Raw genomic sequence first — 14,049 nt, 5'->3', positions numbered from 1 at the left:
ATAAAAATATAATGGAGAAGAAGAAGGAGGCTTGGGGGCAAAATTTGGTGCCCCTAGCCTCCACAACAAAAGGAAAATATGCAGATTTCAGCAGGAAAAAAGTAATACATATATATATATGTATATATGTATATCACTACCAATATAAGTTTAATGTCATTAAAAAAAAAACAAAAACATAGAAAACTTTGGACCAGCTTTGCCACAAATCATCTCTGACTAAATTTAGTCCTGACACCTGGAAAATCAGATGTTGTTCATAAGAATAACTTTATTTTTAGGATCTACATGAACTAACTCATCTTGATATCTCACTTTATTTACTTCTCCCCTTCCGGGCTGTGCTTTGCTCCCCAGTGCTGTAACTGCCCACCTAAACACCACGGTCTTGCGGAGGGGGTGCAGCATGGGGCGAGGGGAAGGAATGGCTGCTGGCAGAGAAGTGGAGCATTCAGTGGGCGACAGCCTGGTGCTCCTGCTTTTGAGGCCGCTCCTGGGACTCTGGCATTGCCCAACAGGAATATTTCTGCCTTGTTTAACACAGTGAAAAAACATCAGTCGACACCCTAATGTTAAGAGTGGTGGATGCAAGTATGACCGATAAACAAACACGTCTTTGTTTTAATAGCGGGGAGTGACTTATCATAGTTAATTATAGGAATTTACAGCTATTTATGTGAACTCAAGAAAGCAGAAAACATTCATTTGTTGGTAGTGTAACTGCTGGGTGGAGGCAGCCCAGATGCATGGAGATGAATGCTAGACTGTATCTTGTTTGTCTTGTTATGCACAACTTTACTATGTAAATTTGAACTTCAGTGAGTAGCTACTTGGCACATTAGAATGTATAATTATAGACACACAAAAAACCATGGAAAGTGACATTTAAACATTGTTTCTTTGTCACATATCAGTTAAATATAGAAAAAACATATTTACTTTAATCCGCAGTAGACACTTGGTCTCGCACCTGCTGCTCACACGCAAAATATGTCATTATCACTCAGCGTCCATCCCCTTACACACAAAAAACAAAGTCACTTTGGCTCAGTTTTGTGTGTCTCATTTCAAGCCTCAGAGGAGCTGCACTTACAGAGGAATGTTAAGCAGAAAACAAAACCAAAATAGCGCAACATCAACTACAGTTCATGTACAGGGAAAAAAAACACACTGCTCTTGTGTGCATTCAATAATTATCCCCAAACAATTGTGCTACGATGGCATGAACTCCTGACACATTTTCCCTCACTTTTCAAAGACTGAGCAGTGCCACCGATAAACCACTGTCATCATTAACAGGCACACCATATTGCAGAGAGTGCTTGGCCCACTGCATAGAGCTGACAGAGCCAAAGACAATATGGCACCCTGCACACTGCTTTATGCTCTACATATTACATATATCACACTGCTTTATGCTCTACATATTTCTCAGGTTTTTCTCCTGGACAGGAGTTATTGTGAACAAGTATTTTAAATATGCAAACCACCAGTTTCTAATGAGGACCAGAAGTATTGCTAAGGAGGACCTGAAAGCATTCTTGGCTCTGTAGAAGGACAAGTTTCAACTAGCAATAATCTACATCTGAATCCCTTAGACATACAAACAATCCTCCAGTACCGCAATGGCTACTGGCGTCATACTTGTCAATGCTTTATCTGTGGAAGAGCTCATGGAAGAAAGGAAATGAATCTTTGGACAGAGTGAGGACCAACGCAGAGAGATATGAAGGAAGGGGCTGAAGCAGCTGACCTCCCTGAGCTAGCATCTACCTAAGCTCTTCCTTTGCACAGCGCAGTGACATGCGGCTCTGACAGCTCACAGACACGGGGCTGTCTGTGCCTACACTGGGCTATTTTTGAACTCAGACTCTCAGCAGGGCTCACTGGAAGTAGATGGGATGGTGAGGAACAGCACTGGAGCCAACTTCGTCCCTGCTGCAGACACAGAACTGCCCCCCTGACTTGCCCGGGTTTACACCCGGGCAAAAGAGCCGAAACAGATTTTGGAGGGAGGCACTGAACCACCTCTTCCCATAGAAATGACACTCACGTTGGACCAGATCTCAGACCAGATCTCGGCAAGTTTACCTTCTGTTAAGCCCGGGGACCCAGGAGTTACGATGCTGCAATCTAATGTAGTTTGGATTTAAACTTTCAAGCAACTCTTCTCCTACGCTCAGGTTTCTCCAGACAAATAGTTACTATATAAAACTAAACAAGATGAAAAATGTTTTTACATGTTGTCCCACAGAACTCAGGACATGCCTATAAATTCCTCAAACTATAGACACAGCATCCCCACTGACAGGGCAAAACACAGCCATCTCCAGCGTGCACAGGCAAACTGTGCGACTGTCACACAGCAACAGCACGGCAAAGCTAAAACCTGCGTTCAGTCAAAACTACAGCAGGGGACTTACCGAGTGCTATGCTAGTGCTGAGGAACTGAACGACACAACCAACTTCCCATCACTGCCTGTACCTTTATCTCATTCTCCTTTTTTAAAGAACCAAAGACAAGTAGTTAATTTTTTGATATCCTGTGTTGTTTTCTTGTTTAACTACATTTCAGTAGTTGCTATTCTACACCTCAAACCTGCATGTCGAGTATTTCAGAAGGAAAAGTGAGCAGCAGCATCCTTTGGGCTACGTTCCTGCATTTTTGATCCGCTGTTTGCTTTGCCACGGTAATGATTATTTGTAGCTAAAGAGATCAATGGAAGTTCTAAACATATTCCTGCGACATCCGCTGTACAGCCTGCATTCAGTCACAAACAAAAATAACCACACCGCGTGTGGGTGTCTAAACAGGTAACGCAAATACGCTAAGCATAACAGACCCGAGGACATACCACAAGGAACACCATACTTAAAATGTCCTATGGCATCGCTACACCAAGTGTAACAAAAATAAGGGAGCAGAATGAAAAGGTTGCAGAACTGCTTGTAAACAATGCTACCTGATGGGATGGCTTATGCGGCCTCCTGAAATGGCAAGTGAAGCAAACTGCATAACCCACAATTAATGTGTCTAAAACTGGGCAGGAAAAATAAAAGGCTAAAAGAAAAGAAACAAAAGCACCTCCTGCAGTTGCAGGGAAAGAGAAGAATGGAGTGAAGGGAGAAAAGAAGGAGAAATTACAAGTATTCTTAGAGATTTTATATTTAAGAAAAGAGTATTATAAAACACCACAGACATCCACAAAGTCTGATTCATTCTAAAGTAGCATTGTACTTCACACAGGGAGCTTAAACTCTTGTGCTGATTTTTCCCATTTCTGATTTCTCCATGTGCTTCATTTCCCGTCCACCGATTCCCTTCAAGCCATCCTCACGCACCCCTCCTACCTTAACAAACCTTCACCAACTGTACTGTTACGCAGGTCACTTCCACTTCAATTCGTGAACAAAAATCACATCTGATCTTTTTAGATCTTTCCTGTTTAAAATAATTCTTATTCCAGAAGGCTTTCTACTGGTCTGGCTAGGTTTTTGTTTTCTCCCTTTCTTTCCCAGGGCAAAAATTATAATTCAGCCTGATACTACTCAGTTCTTCTTTAGCAAGTGCTAAACAGCCAGAAATACAGTGGCTACTGGCTAAACTTCAAAAGCCTGGAGTGTAGTCCCAGCATGGAGGCTGCACATACACGTTAGAGAGAGTTGGATGCATTATACATTTGTCTGACTTGCGTATTCACAGCTGAGGAAATCATGTTGATTGGTTCTGGGTCTTTTGTGAGCTCTGACAGATCCTGACCCACATTTGTCTTCCTAGTCATTTTATTCCTGGCTTGTTACAACCATAAAGGCAACTTTATTTTCACTCCTTACCTGCTCACTGGGAGGCAGGAGACTGGTTTATTAAGAAAGAAGTAGGCATTAATCAAGTTACCCATATGACAGAGACAGTGCTTTGTCTATCCAGCATTTCACAGGTTGGCCTAAGCCCACGTTTGAGCTCTAATATATCCAATGTCCAAATGCAAGTTCAGCTCAACCTCCATGTGTAAAGGAAAAGCACAAGAAAGCTTCACCTTTTACCTCTCAGCTGGCCAAAACAAGTGACTACATGCAGCATTAACGGGCCAGCCTGCTTAAGGACCTGCAGACAGATTCTGCTATCATCTCTCTGAGTAGCCTACTAGTCTCATGCTGCCCCCAGCACGTCGGCCAGTGAGTGCACGCCGATGAAAGACTTTCCCCATTCTCCTGTCACCGCCTGCTTACCTGCTGCAGAAGCATGGACATGGGTGAAGCTGAGGTGATGGGACTCCCCTGTACCCACGCAGCTCCTGACTACGAGCTTCCCGCAGCCACGGCTCAATGTTTTCCTGCACAGAACAATTTGACAGAATCATAGGTTGCCTTTCATATCTGCCTGATACACATGCACAAATCTGAAACTTCCCTTCAGAAGGGAAGCCAAGTTGTTTGTTTTTGTAATGTTATCCTGCCTTTGCAAGCGTACTATGTTTTAAGAGGTGAGTACCCATTCAGTTCACCCCCAGACTGTGACGTTTTTTTCTCAATGTAATGTGAGACAACATGTCCTGCTCATTTTCTGATGGTGTCCAGATTGCTCCTCTCCCAAGAATGGGGCGCTTGACGATTTCTGACACTCTGAGTCAGAAACAACTAAACTGCTTGACAGAATTTGACTTTGAACAACAAGGATGGGAATTGGTTACAGCTAAACAAAGCTGTCAGGATGCAATTTACTAAGAAAGAGTCATCTACATCACCTAACTCCTTACAGTGTTTTGAAATTTGCAGACGTGTTACCAGTGAGCGTGTATCGATTACTATTCCTTAAGCGTGGCAGAGAGGATTTCCCTACTGAGTGGCTAAATTCTGTGAAAGTTGAAACAGATTTAATTGAATGTAAGTACGTTATTGGTAATTTTATTCAGAATTCCCATATGAGACAAATCACACCCATCACAGAGAAGTACAGCTCCTGGTACGGGGTCCAAAACTGTATATAAAATGAAAGGCATTGGAAAAATACAGAGCAGGGTAGGGGACAAGGAAAACTGTTAATTGCCCACGAGTATTGCAAGGACATAAAAAATAAATTCTTCTTACATAACTTAAGCCATTTAAAAATTGGGTGTCTAGCCTCCTTTTACATATACAGAGAAAGAGCCATTTTAGACAACTCTTTAATGATGAAATAAACTGTCCAATGAAGGCAAACCTAAGGGACAAATTAAAATATATCTCCTAAAATAAAGTGAGAGGGTTCTACTCTGCAGCATAAGAGTCCATCCTGAGGTACTTCCTATTTTCTTTTCTTCCTGCAAAATATTTCAGAAGAATTTAGTAAAGAGTTTTGGAGTCACAGGTACAGGAATTAGGAAACCGATATATGCAGGTGTCATCTGTGATACAATGGTTTGGGTGTTTTGACAATTCATATCCAGCAACATGAAGTACAACTATTTAGAAAGCAACAGTTCCTGATTTTGCAAAAGTCTTCAAGTGTGTTGAAAATACCACACTGAGCTTGAAGGAAGACAGTAAAATCTAGAGGACATCTAATACAAGTCTACCATTGACTCAGCATGAGAAATGATAGTTATCGGTGTTAACAGAAGCTGCACACACACATTTACAAGTGAGCACAGTCTGGAACATCTACAAACTGATATTAGGGCTGAAAACACTATTCCAAAGAAAGACACAAGCTATTAACTCAAATCCTGATTCAGCTGACAACCACTGAATTTCCAGTTGTTGAAATGCTATGTTCAATGTGAGAGAGAGGAGAGATGCACAATGTGAAACTACATTTGTGACCAAAGCGAATCCTCTGACTGCTTACCAGTGGTGTAAAGCAGCGTGCAGGGCTGCTCCGACTTCCCTCTGCGTGGAGTAATATCACATGACAGAACCTCTACTGCACGGAGTGGCAAGCTGGGGAAAATAGATAAGGAAAGCATTGGTATTGAAATACACAAAGAACAGCAGATACTCTTTATTGTGTAATGCATTAAATTATAACGGATGGTGTAAGTAATTCGTAAGTGCCACTCAAGTATATAAAAAAGCACTCAAAGGAAAAAGTTTGCAGAATTCAAGAAACCTTTCTTCCCCCAGTTTCTAAATCCCCCCTTTTGAGATATCCTCAGGGTACAGACGGGAACATGTAGATTTTTAAGTTGGAGTATGTACATTTTACAAGCCCAATAAATCACACAGCATGCTACAAAATTCAAACATCAAAATGGCAGAAAACAAAGACGAGATTCAAACTGACACTGAAGATGTTGCCCAATTTTTTTTCCAGTCCACCAAAGAAGAGCTCCCTTTGCTTCACAGCAAGTGGAATGGTGCCTGGAATCGTGCTTTCGCATCTGCTTTCTCATGTTGAGTGATGCACCAACTCTGCACATCACCCAGCACCACAGACGCCTGGGAAAGCACAATGCATGTGACTTCTTGAGAATTATATGACTTTATTAAATACCTCTAGCCAGAGATTAGTAACACCCGTTACAAATAGATATCCTTTCCTGTTCCTTTACTGGATAGCCGATGTCCATACTCGATTTCTTCAGAAAACTAAGGAATTCCATAATAATTTGATCACGTATTGAATTGCCGAATTGCCCAAAAGAAACACAGTTCTTATTCCTAATGAACTGCACACATTAGGGTGTCCAAATCACTATCATGCCCAATACATTATTCACCTTTTTCATTCACTTTTGAAGCTGGAGATACATACATCATGGGAGGATCGTTTTGTACTCATATGCTGACACATCCCTTCAGTAAGGGCCTAACACATATTTTCAGCTTGCAAATAACCATCTCTAAAATTTAAATCCAAAACATTTACTATGCTGTAGGAAATGATAAAGCAATCTCATCTTGCCTGCTCTTGCCAGTCCCAGTGAACAACCCCTCTAAATGCCCAGCTCCTGCACCTTTTCCTCCTTTGCCTGAGGAATGCATTTTTGTTAACAACCATTCTTAGCATCTTCTCTTTGGTAAGCTCCTGAAGCCTGAGCACTTACACCTGACAACTTAGCAGACAGGTCTTAAAGGATCAGAAGATCAGGAACAGGACCTGCTAAACCTCCACAAATGTTTGTGTTTATTCCTCATATAGGTGCTCAGCAGAGACATCCATGTTTTGAGCAAAGGGCTTCAGAAGACGTGTACTGGCACTCAGTCAGCTCAGGCAAAGGGCTGTTAGCTATGACACAGGCTCCTAAGTAGGAACTGGCTTCCAAAAGCTTTCAGCCCCTGTAAACAGCTTTGTGTTAGCAGCTCCAGATGAGCAGTCAGAACCCGTGCACCAGTTGTATTCACAGCAGCAGTTTCTGTCAAAATCCCTGGCTTGGTGTGACTGCACCACAGCTGACAGGTGGAAGGTCCACTCCATCTCAAAACCACCCAACATCTCAGCTGTTTGAAAACTTGGATGTTTAAGGATTAAATTCATACTGAAAGAGGAGCCTATTATCCCATATATCATGATGGGAACTGTAAATAACACACCAGGATGTGAGCTGAAGCAGCTGCCTGGTGAACCTTCAGGCCACCGTCTGGCATCTGCCTTGGTGGTCCACAGGTCTGGTCTGGGTGGGATGTCAACCTCTGGCACAGGGGGGGCAGCTGGGGAGCCCAAAACTGGAGACAGTGGGATCTCAGAGGGTCGCATCAGCTCTCCTGAAGTACGTGCCATGTAGTCCTTATGACTTTGGGGTTTTTAGCTCAACTCAAAGTAGCAAAGCTGACCCAAAAAAAGCCTGTGAGTTCCCAGTCCTGCTCCCCATGCTGTTTATGTCAAGTTCAGAGTTACCAGGTGTGTTAGTGATGGGAGCCCACAGGCAATTTTTGCTTGCTTGGCCAGCATCTGACTTTAGCTTTCATTGACCTTGACAGCAATACATAGAAACTATTTTCACTTGGATGAACTATTCTTGAATAATTTCACCAAATATTTTAAGATCCAAGACACCGACTTTGAAATACCAACCTTCACCTGTCCTCCTTTTATCTTCACTAACCAGTAAGAGGAATCCTGCCAAGGCAGTAACCTGTTTGGCTCATGATGAGTTCCTCTATAGGCTCCTTATAATATTTCAGCACACCGCAGGCCTCTCGCTAATCACTGAGGTGAACGTGCTTGACTGACTGCCTGGAGTGAGCTTTAGGAGGACTCGAACCCTCCAGAGGACAAATTTATAAAAAGAACACGGGCACCTATGGCCAAATCACTTCAGCATGAGGGAGAAACATTTTATGTTGTTGTAGTCAGTTTCTTTTGAAGTTGTAACCTCTCCAAAGTAAGAAACTAAAAGCCGTATCTTTCATGTTTTTTGCATTTTTCCCCATATCATTCTGCCTAGTAACTGCCTTGATGTCTCCTTTAACTGTCTTGGACGAATCTGATTTCCATGTGCTGCTTTTTTCTGAACTTCATTTTGATCAGATATTTCTCCCTTGTCCAACATACTTTTTTTTCTCACTCCCACCTGCTACTGAATTTCTTCTCAGACTCTACATAAGGTCTGGATGCTCTGCTGGACAACCATGACAACAAACAACCACATTTGGAGCTTGGACTCCCATTTTAACACCCTCTTGCATAAAATGCTCAGTGCCACAGTATTTACCTATTTTTCATTGCAAGATGACAAACACAACTTTGCCAAAACGATTACCAATCCCTAAAACATAGCTTCATTATTCTATTGCTCTCCAGTTGCATGAGTTCGGGTGTTCTTGCCCACTGAGCAGGACTGCTGGCAAGAAACAGGCAACCACAGAGAGTGAGTGCTATGTATACCACACTCAGCCCATGATGTAACTCTCCAACTCAAGTAAACTGCACAGCTCACATTTTCAATGTGGAATAACAAACCTCCAAGTATGGACTTCTGAATACACTACAGAAAGGCAGGAAAATTAAACAAGAAACCTGTTCTGCCCACAGTCACCAGGACATTATTGCTGCTGCTTTTGATGTCAGTAGGACCATTCACAGCTTTTCACTGTGCCACACATCCTAATTACAGAAAAAATTGTATGAAGGATGCCTGAAATACAAACCCTTTGAAACTCCCACAAGGCAGTTTTTAAAACAGTAGGAAAAAAAAAAAATCCTCTGGTGGTGCTCAGTCACCTATGAAGATGATGACTATCCAGAACTATATAGCAAAGAAACAAAACAGCATCAAATTGGATCAAATTTGCAGTTATATCATCAGTTACTGTCTTAATCCATCCCCTAAATGTCCGGTCACAGGAGCACACATTCCTATCACTACTTTGCACTATTATGCTCTGGCATTAACTATCTTAATTAGGATAAACTGTTTTATTTTTAATTCTCACCCTCCCCAGCCCCCCAAAAGAGAAAACCTGACAGCAAATAGAAAAACAACAACCTTTGGTCTCATTTTCATTCATCCACCAGCCTCTTTGGTTCTGCATTTGGTGTACAGGCAACAAGGCCAAGTTCCCAAAAGAACAAATATTGTCCTTGACTCATAGTTGAGTTAGTGTGGCAGGAGCCAAAATCAGGCTCCAAATGTTTTATTTAGAGTTTCCCCCTCTGCTTTGTGTCCAAGCTACAACAAATTTATCGTAAGTATTCATAGTCCCTGCTGCAAACATGCTGGACCAGCAAGGTGTGGTGGTTACACCACTGGGCTTCACACGCATGCTGGTGAGTGCAATTCATGCTGGATAACAGAAGGCAGTGTTAGTAAATATGCCACAGCCCAGTGACTGGGAGATGCAATTAGATGACTGCTTCGAACATAAAATATTCTCCATTTTGGTTGCACAGCTTGCCATACAGTTTCCTTGAGAAAACAAGACACTAGAAGAAAGCCTTAAAGCTTTTTATACTTCTGTGGATGCCCCAACTTGCATTATTTTGCCCAGGCTGAGCTGTTGTTCACAGGCCTTTCTGGTAGGTGTTCTCACCCACCAGGCCCTCTCGCCATTTAAACACCAAAGAAAGCCCCATCCCACAGAAAATGGCATACTGTGCAAGCAGACAGGCCTATTAGGAGGAATTTCACCAGAAATGACCGCCTTGTTTGGTTTTATTGCTCACATTGAGTCACATAACAAACTTTCTAGTCAGATTTCAAACAAAACACAATTCAAGGCTACCCGAGACAAGAGCTTTCATTCTTTCTGTTCAAAAGACAGGACTGATTTACCAGCAACCAGACAGCTATCCTTATACATGCAAGCACTTGTTCACAAGCTCTCCCATTCAGAGTCTGGTCCCATTAAGACTAATCACACAAGCCTTTGCCATACGAATGAAGTAAAAGATCAGAACTCAATCCAAAATCTGTATCTGCGTACAATTGATGTCAAGTATCTTAAAGCTTCCACTTTGGGTCCAGGATTGTGTTTAAAGTAACTTTCACTCCATTGATAGAAATGGCTAACATCCAGCATATGAATTTTTCTTTACACAAAGCCACTGAATATTTCAGGCTTCCAAGGGAGAGATTTGACAAAAGCTGGAGCAGAATCTTGGAAACTGTGTGGAAATCCCCCTTGGTACAACACACATGGTACTTTTGCCTTTTATTAGCCTACAGTAGCAATAAATAAATTCATAAACAATAATTTCTCAGCCCATCATAAAACTGATGACTGAAACTGAGTAAGACCCACACAAGTAACTGGGCTCCTGCATTGCTTTTACACAAATTTGCCAGCCAGCTTTGAATACTCACAAGGCCCACAACAAACCTCACTCTCAGAAACACCTCTAATTTCCTTTTTTCTGTATTTAATTTAACAGAAGTTAAGAGAGATTTAAACATTATTTTTGGCTACACACATTGTAATGTATTAAAAATAAGTAGTAACAAGAATAAACTTTAGAAAGATATTATAGTTAAGACAGTGCCTAAGGCCCTCATCACCAGTAGACTCTACCTGTGCAAATCTTGACTGACATCTATCCACTTAACAAGCCTTTTGAACAAAACTATTCTTATTCCCAAGCAACAGTTATTCAGACAAAGCTACTGGGTTTTAATTTCACACCCTACCTTAATAAGAAATTAAAGCACAGATAACACTCGGTCGTGCTGGGGCTGTTCGGGGCCTGCACTCTCTGGGCCTGCAAACAGGCCCACCAATATTTGCAGAAAGCCAGTCTAAGCTCTCTGAAGTACTCGTGGATAGAAATTGCTAAGCTCTGCTGGAGAAACGATCCCTTCAGGCAGGTCTCCTTCCCTGCGGCCCAGGCGCTGCTCTGCTCAGGGCTTGCAGGTGCTTGTGGGGCAGCGGGCTTATCCCCTCACTGCTGGCTGCCATTTGCTCCCCTTGATGCCGGCCACCATTTGCTCCCCTCTGAGGTGCGTGTGCCACCAAAGGGGACACCTCCAGCCCCACAGCCGGAGTCCTCCTGTGTAGCCCCTCAGGAAACCACTCAAGTAAGACTGCATGGAAGAAGAGAGGTGCAAAGCCCTCACCAGAGCCTCTTTCAGTTGCCATCCATGTGCAAAAGCAAGCAACAACAGCAAGTGCGGGAGACGCCGTGCATTCACCGCAGCTTTGGGGGGCTGCGGTCCGGCTATGGCCCAGGACTTCTGAAAATGCTCCTCTAGCAGCCCAGCTGTGCCTATTCATCATCTTCTGCTTCATGGGTATTTTAATCCAGCGGGTGGGGGGGACCTAGACTTTCGTGAGTACTAGGAATGTTATGTAAAGAGAAATCTCACTGTTTCCACTGTGAAATTTTGCCTCAGGCAACTTATGAATGTTCCAGGGAAGATATTCACCATTTTCAGTAAAACAGCTGACAGATCCATCTGCTGCTCTTGGTGATATTGGGTGCAATTTTCAAGTGTCTCAGTAACATACACTCCTAAAGTCCCAGTGAAAAGCCAAGCTTCCCCCGCATTACAGTTGTGAAGGAGGGGGACACAATAAACTTTTGTTCTAATTTATAAATTTTAAGGATAAATGAACTTTTAAATACCTCAGTGCCAATGAGCGTGAGCGTGGAGGAACTGGTTTTATACAATGACGATGAATTTTCCAAGAAATACAGATGCTCAAGAAGGAACATTTAGTCTAATCTGTTTAGTTCAAAAAACTTGGCAATTATTTTATCAGAAAAATACTTGCCCTGCAGTTATAATATGGAAACTTTTTCATTTTATACTCTTTTCAACAACAAAAATGTAGATTCAGGTCCATTGCAATATGCTATGGAAGTCACAGTGGTAACATTTTCAGGTAATTATTTTTAATGAACAAGTACAAATGCTTTTTCTTGATATTACAAAATGATTTTTTTCAATTTGAAACTTATTTTCTATGTACTAAAATCATGTTTGAAGATCATGTGTTTAATTTGGGTTTGAATTACATAGATTAGCTGAATCCAAATTGAATTTCTTCTTTAGATTTTGATTAGCCAAAGAACCAATTTTTTTGTTGTTGTTCTGAACATTTTTCAGAACGACTCTGAAGTAAAAAGGAGACGTACACACAGGTCTCACCACAAATTTATGGGCCAGGGGAGTTTTGAGCCTGCCCTGCCATGAATATATCAAACAGAAGGACTCGAATCCTGCCCTAAGGAAAAGCTGACTGTAAATTTACTCGCATCGTAGCTGCAAAGGCATCTGCAGTATAATCATAGACACAATTATGCACATAGGGTTAAAGCTGCCAACATCTTCAGTTACTAGATGTCCTGCAGATGAGGCATGAGGGACACAATTTACATTTAATCCATATAGGAACACGTCACCACGTCTGTAGAGAAACTCCAAAGCTGGCAGACTTTTTATATGTTCTGAGCCAGGCTAATAAAACGAATATTGATGCATTTTGTTTCATCTTGGACACCACTATTTTGGTCCTTTTGGCCTATATCAGAAACCAGGGAGTAAGAAACTGCCACATCTGATGGTTTCTTCACCTCATGTTTTTCAGCCTTATTGGAACAGGAAGAAACAAAGGAAAAAATAGCCCATCAAAACTCATCTCTGGCAGCAGACTGTCTTTCCTGAACTGCTACAGCGGCTTTCATCTCTCTATGAACACTGTGCCACTGCTGGGGGAAGAGACGGTGGCAGAGAATAGAAAAAAAATAAAATTACACACACACAACTGTGCTCAACAGTGCCAAATCTGACTCTCCCATTGCTGGTTAAAGAGGCAAAGTTTCTCAGGCTTCCCTGTAAGGTCACAGCTGGTACTTCTATGAATTTTCTTATTACATGGGAACGAGGCAGAGGTTCATAGAGAGAGACAGATGGCGAGGAGCAATGTTACTTATCCTAATGTGCATGTGAGACAAAGAGCTTTTTGGCATACCTCTCAAGCTGAGCGTTAGGGCAGCCGATCCACGCCAAGCGTTTTCCTCCCTCCAGTTTTTATTCCTCCCCTCAGCCAGTCTGATCCCACTTGCCTTCAGTGTTTACGTGAATCACACTAGATGTTTTCCTGAGATTCAGGCTCTGACGAGCAAGGCCAGCAAAAACTAGAGCAACAAACAAACAAGCCGACCCCAGCCAAGCTTGCCCACCTCTGCACATTTGCATCCACATAAGGCACCCCTCCGCCTACAGAACCACTGCAAGGAGGAAGGCGAATGTGGTGGCAAGTGGGAACGGGCAGCCCCAGGGAGAAAGATTTGGGATTGGGGTTGTAGACATACTCATTAATCACATTGAAAATACAAATTGTGGCTGGGATTTTCAGGTGGGAAAGGTAAGGGATCTTCGTGTCGGAGGGAGTGGGGATACTAATTATGGCTCAAGCCAGGACTTCAACTGTGGGAACAGGGCATGAGCCAAGGAAGGCAAAAGCGTAGTTTGCATATTGGCTGGAGTATAGTTTAAAATACGAGGGAAGGGCAGACTTTGATCTCTGTGGTACAAAGGCTATCAGTGGGAGAACCTCACTCATTCTAGATAAATTTTTCTTGGTTTTCAGCAGCAACAGACAAGAGAATCGGTTTGCCTGAGCCCAACCTCTTTATCCTGCTGCAGAGTCAAAATTCAGATAGCCCTTCCACTGCCATCATTGTGGAAA

The 14,049-nt window shown here is 42.4% G+C and overlaps 1 long non-coding RNA gene across 1 annotated transcript in view; it reads right to left on the bottom strand.

The window, feature by feature from the left end:
* Positions 1–276: 276 nt before the first annotated feature.
* LOC118172926 overlaps positions 277–14,049 on the bottom strand; it is a 129,837-nt gene continuing 116,064 nt past the window's right edge. Inside the window, exons 2-4 of the long non-coding RNA XR_004753902.1 lie at positions 5,828–5,919; positions 4,231–4,334; positions 277–526 (exon numbers count right to left, since the gene is read on the bottom strand). This is a non-coding gene — a long non-coding RNA (uncharacterized LOC118172926). The remainder of the gene's footprint in view (positions 527–4,230; positions 4,335–5,827; positions 5,920–14,049) is intronic.

Source organism: Oxyura jamaicensis, chromosome 11 (assembly GCF_011077185.1).
Source record: "Oxyura jamaicensis isolate SHBP4307 breed ruddy duck chromosome 11, BPBGC_Ojam_1.0, whole genome shotgun sequence".
NCBI classification, from domain to species: domain Eukaryota; kingdom Metazoa; phylum Chordata; class Aves; order Anseriformes; family Anatidae; genus Oxyura; species Oxyura jamaicensis.
This window is presented reverse-complemented; position numbering and strand designations above follow the sequence as displayed.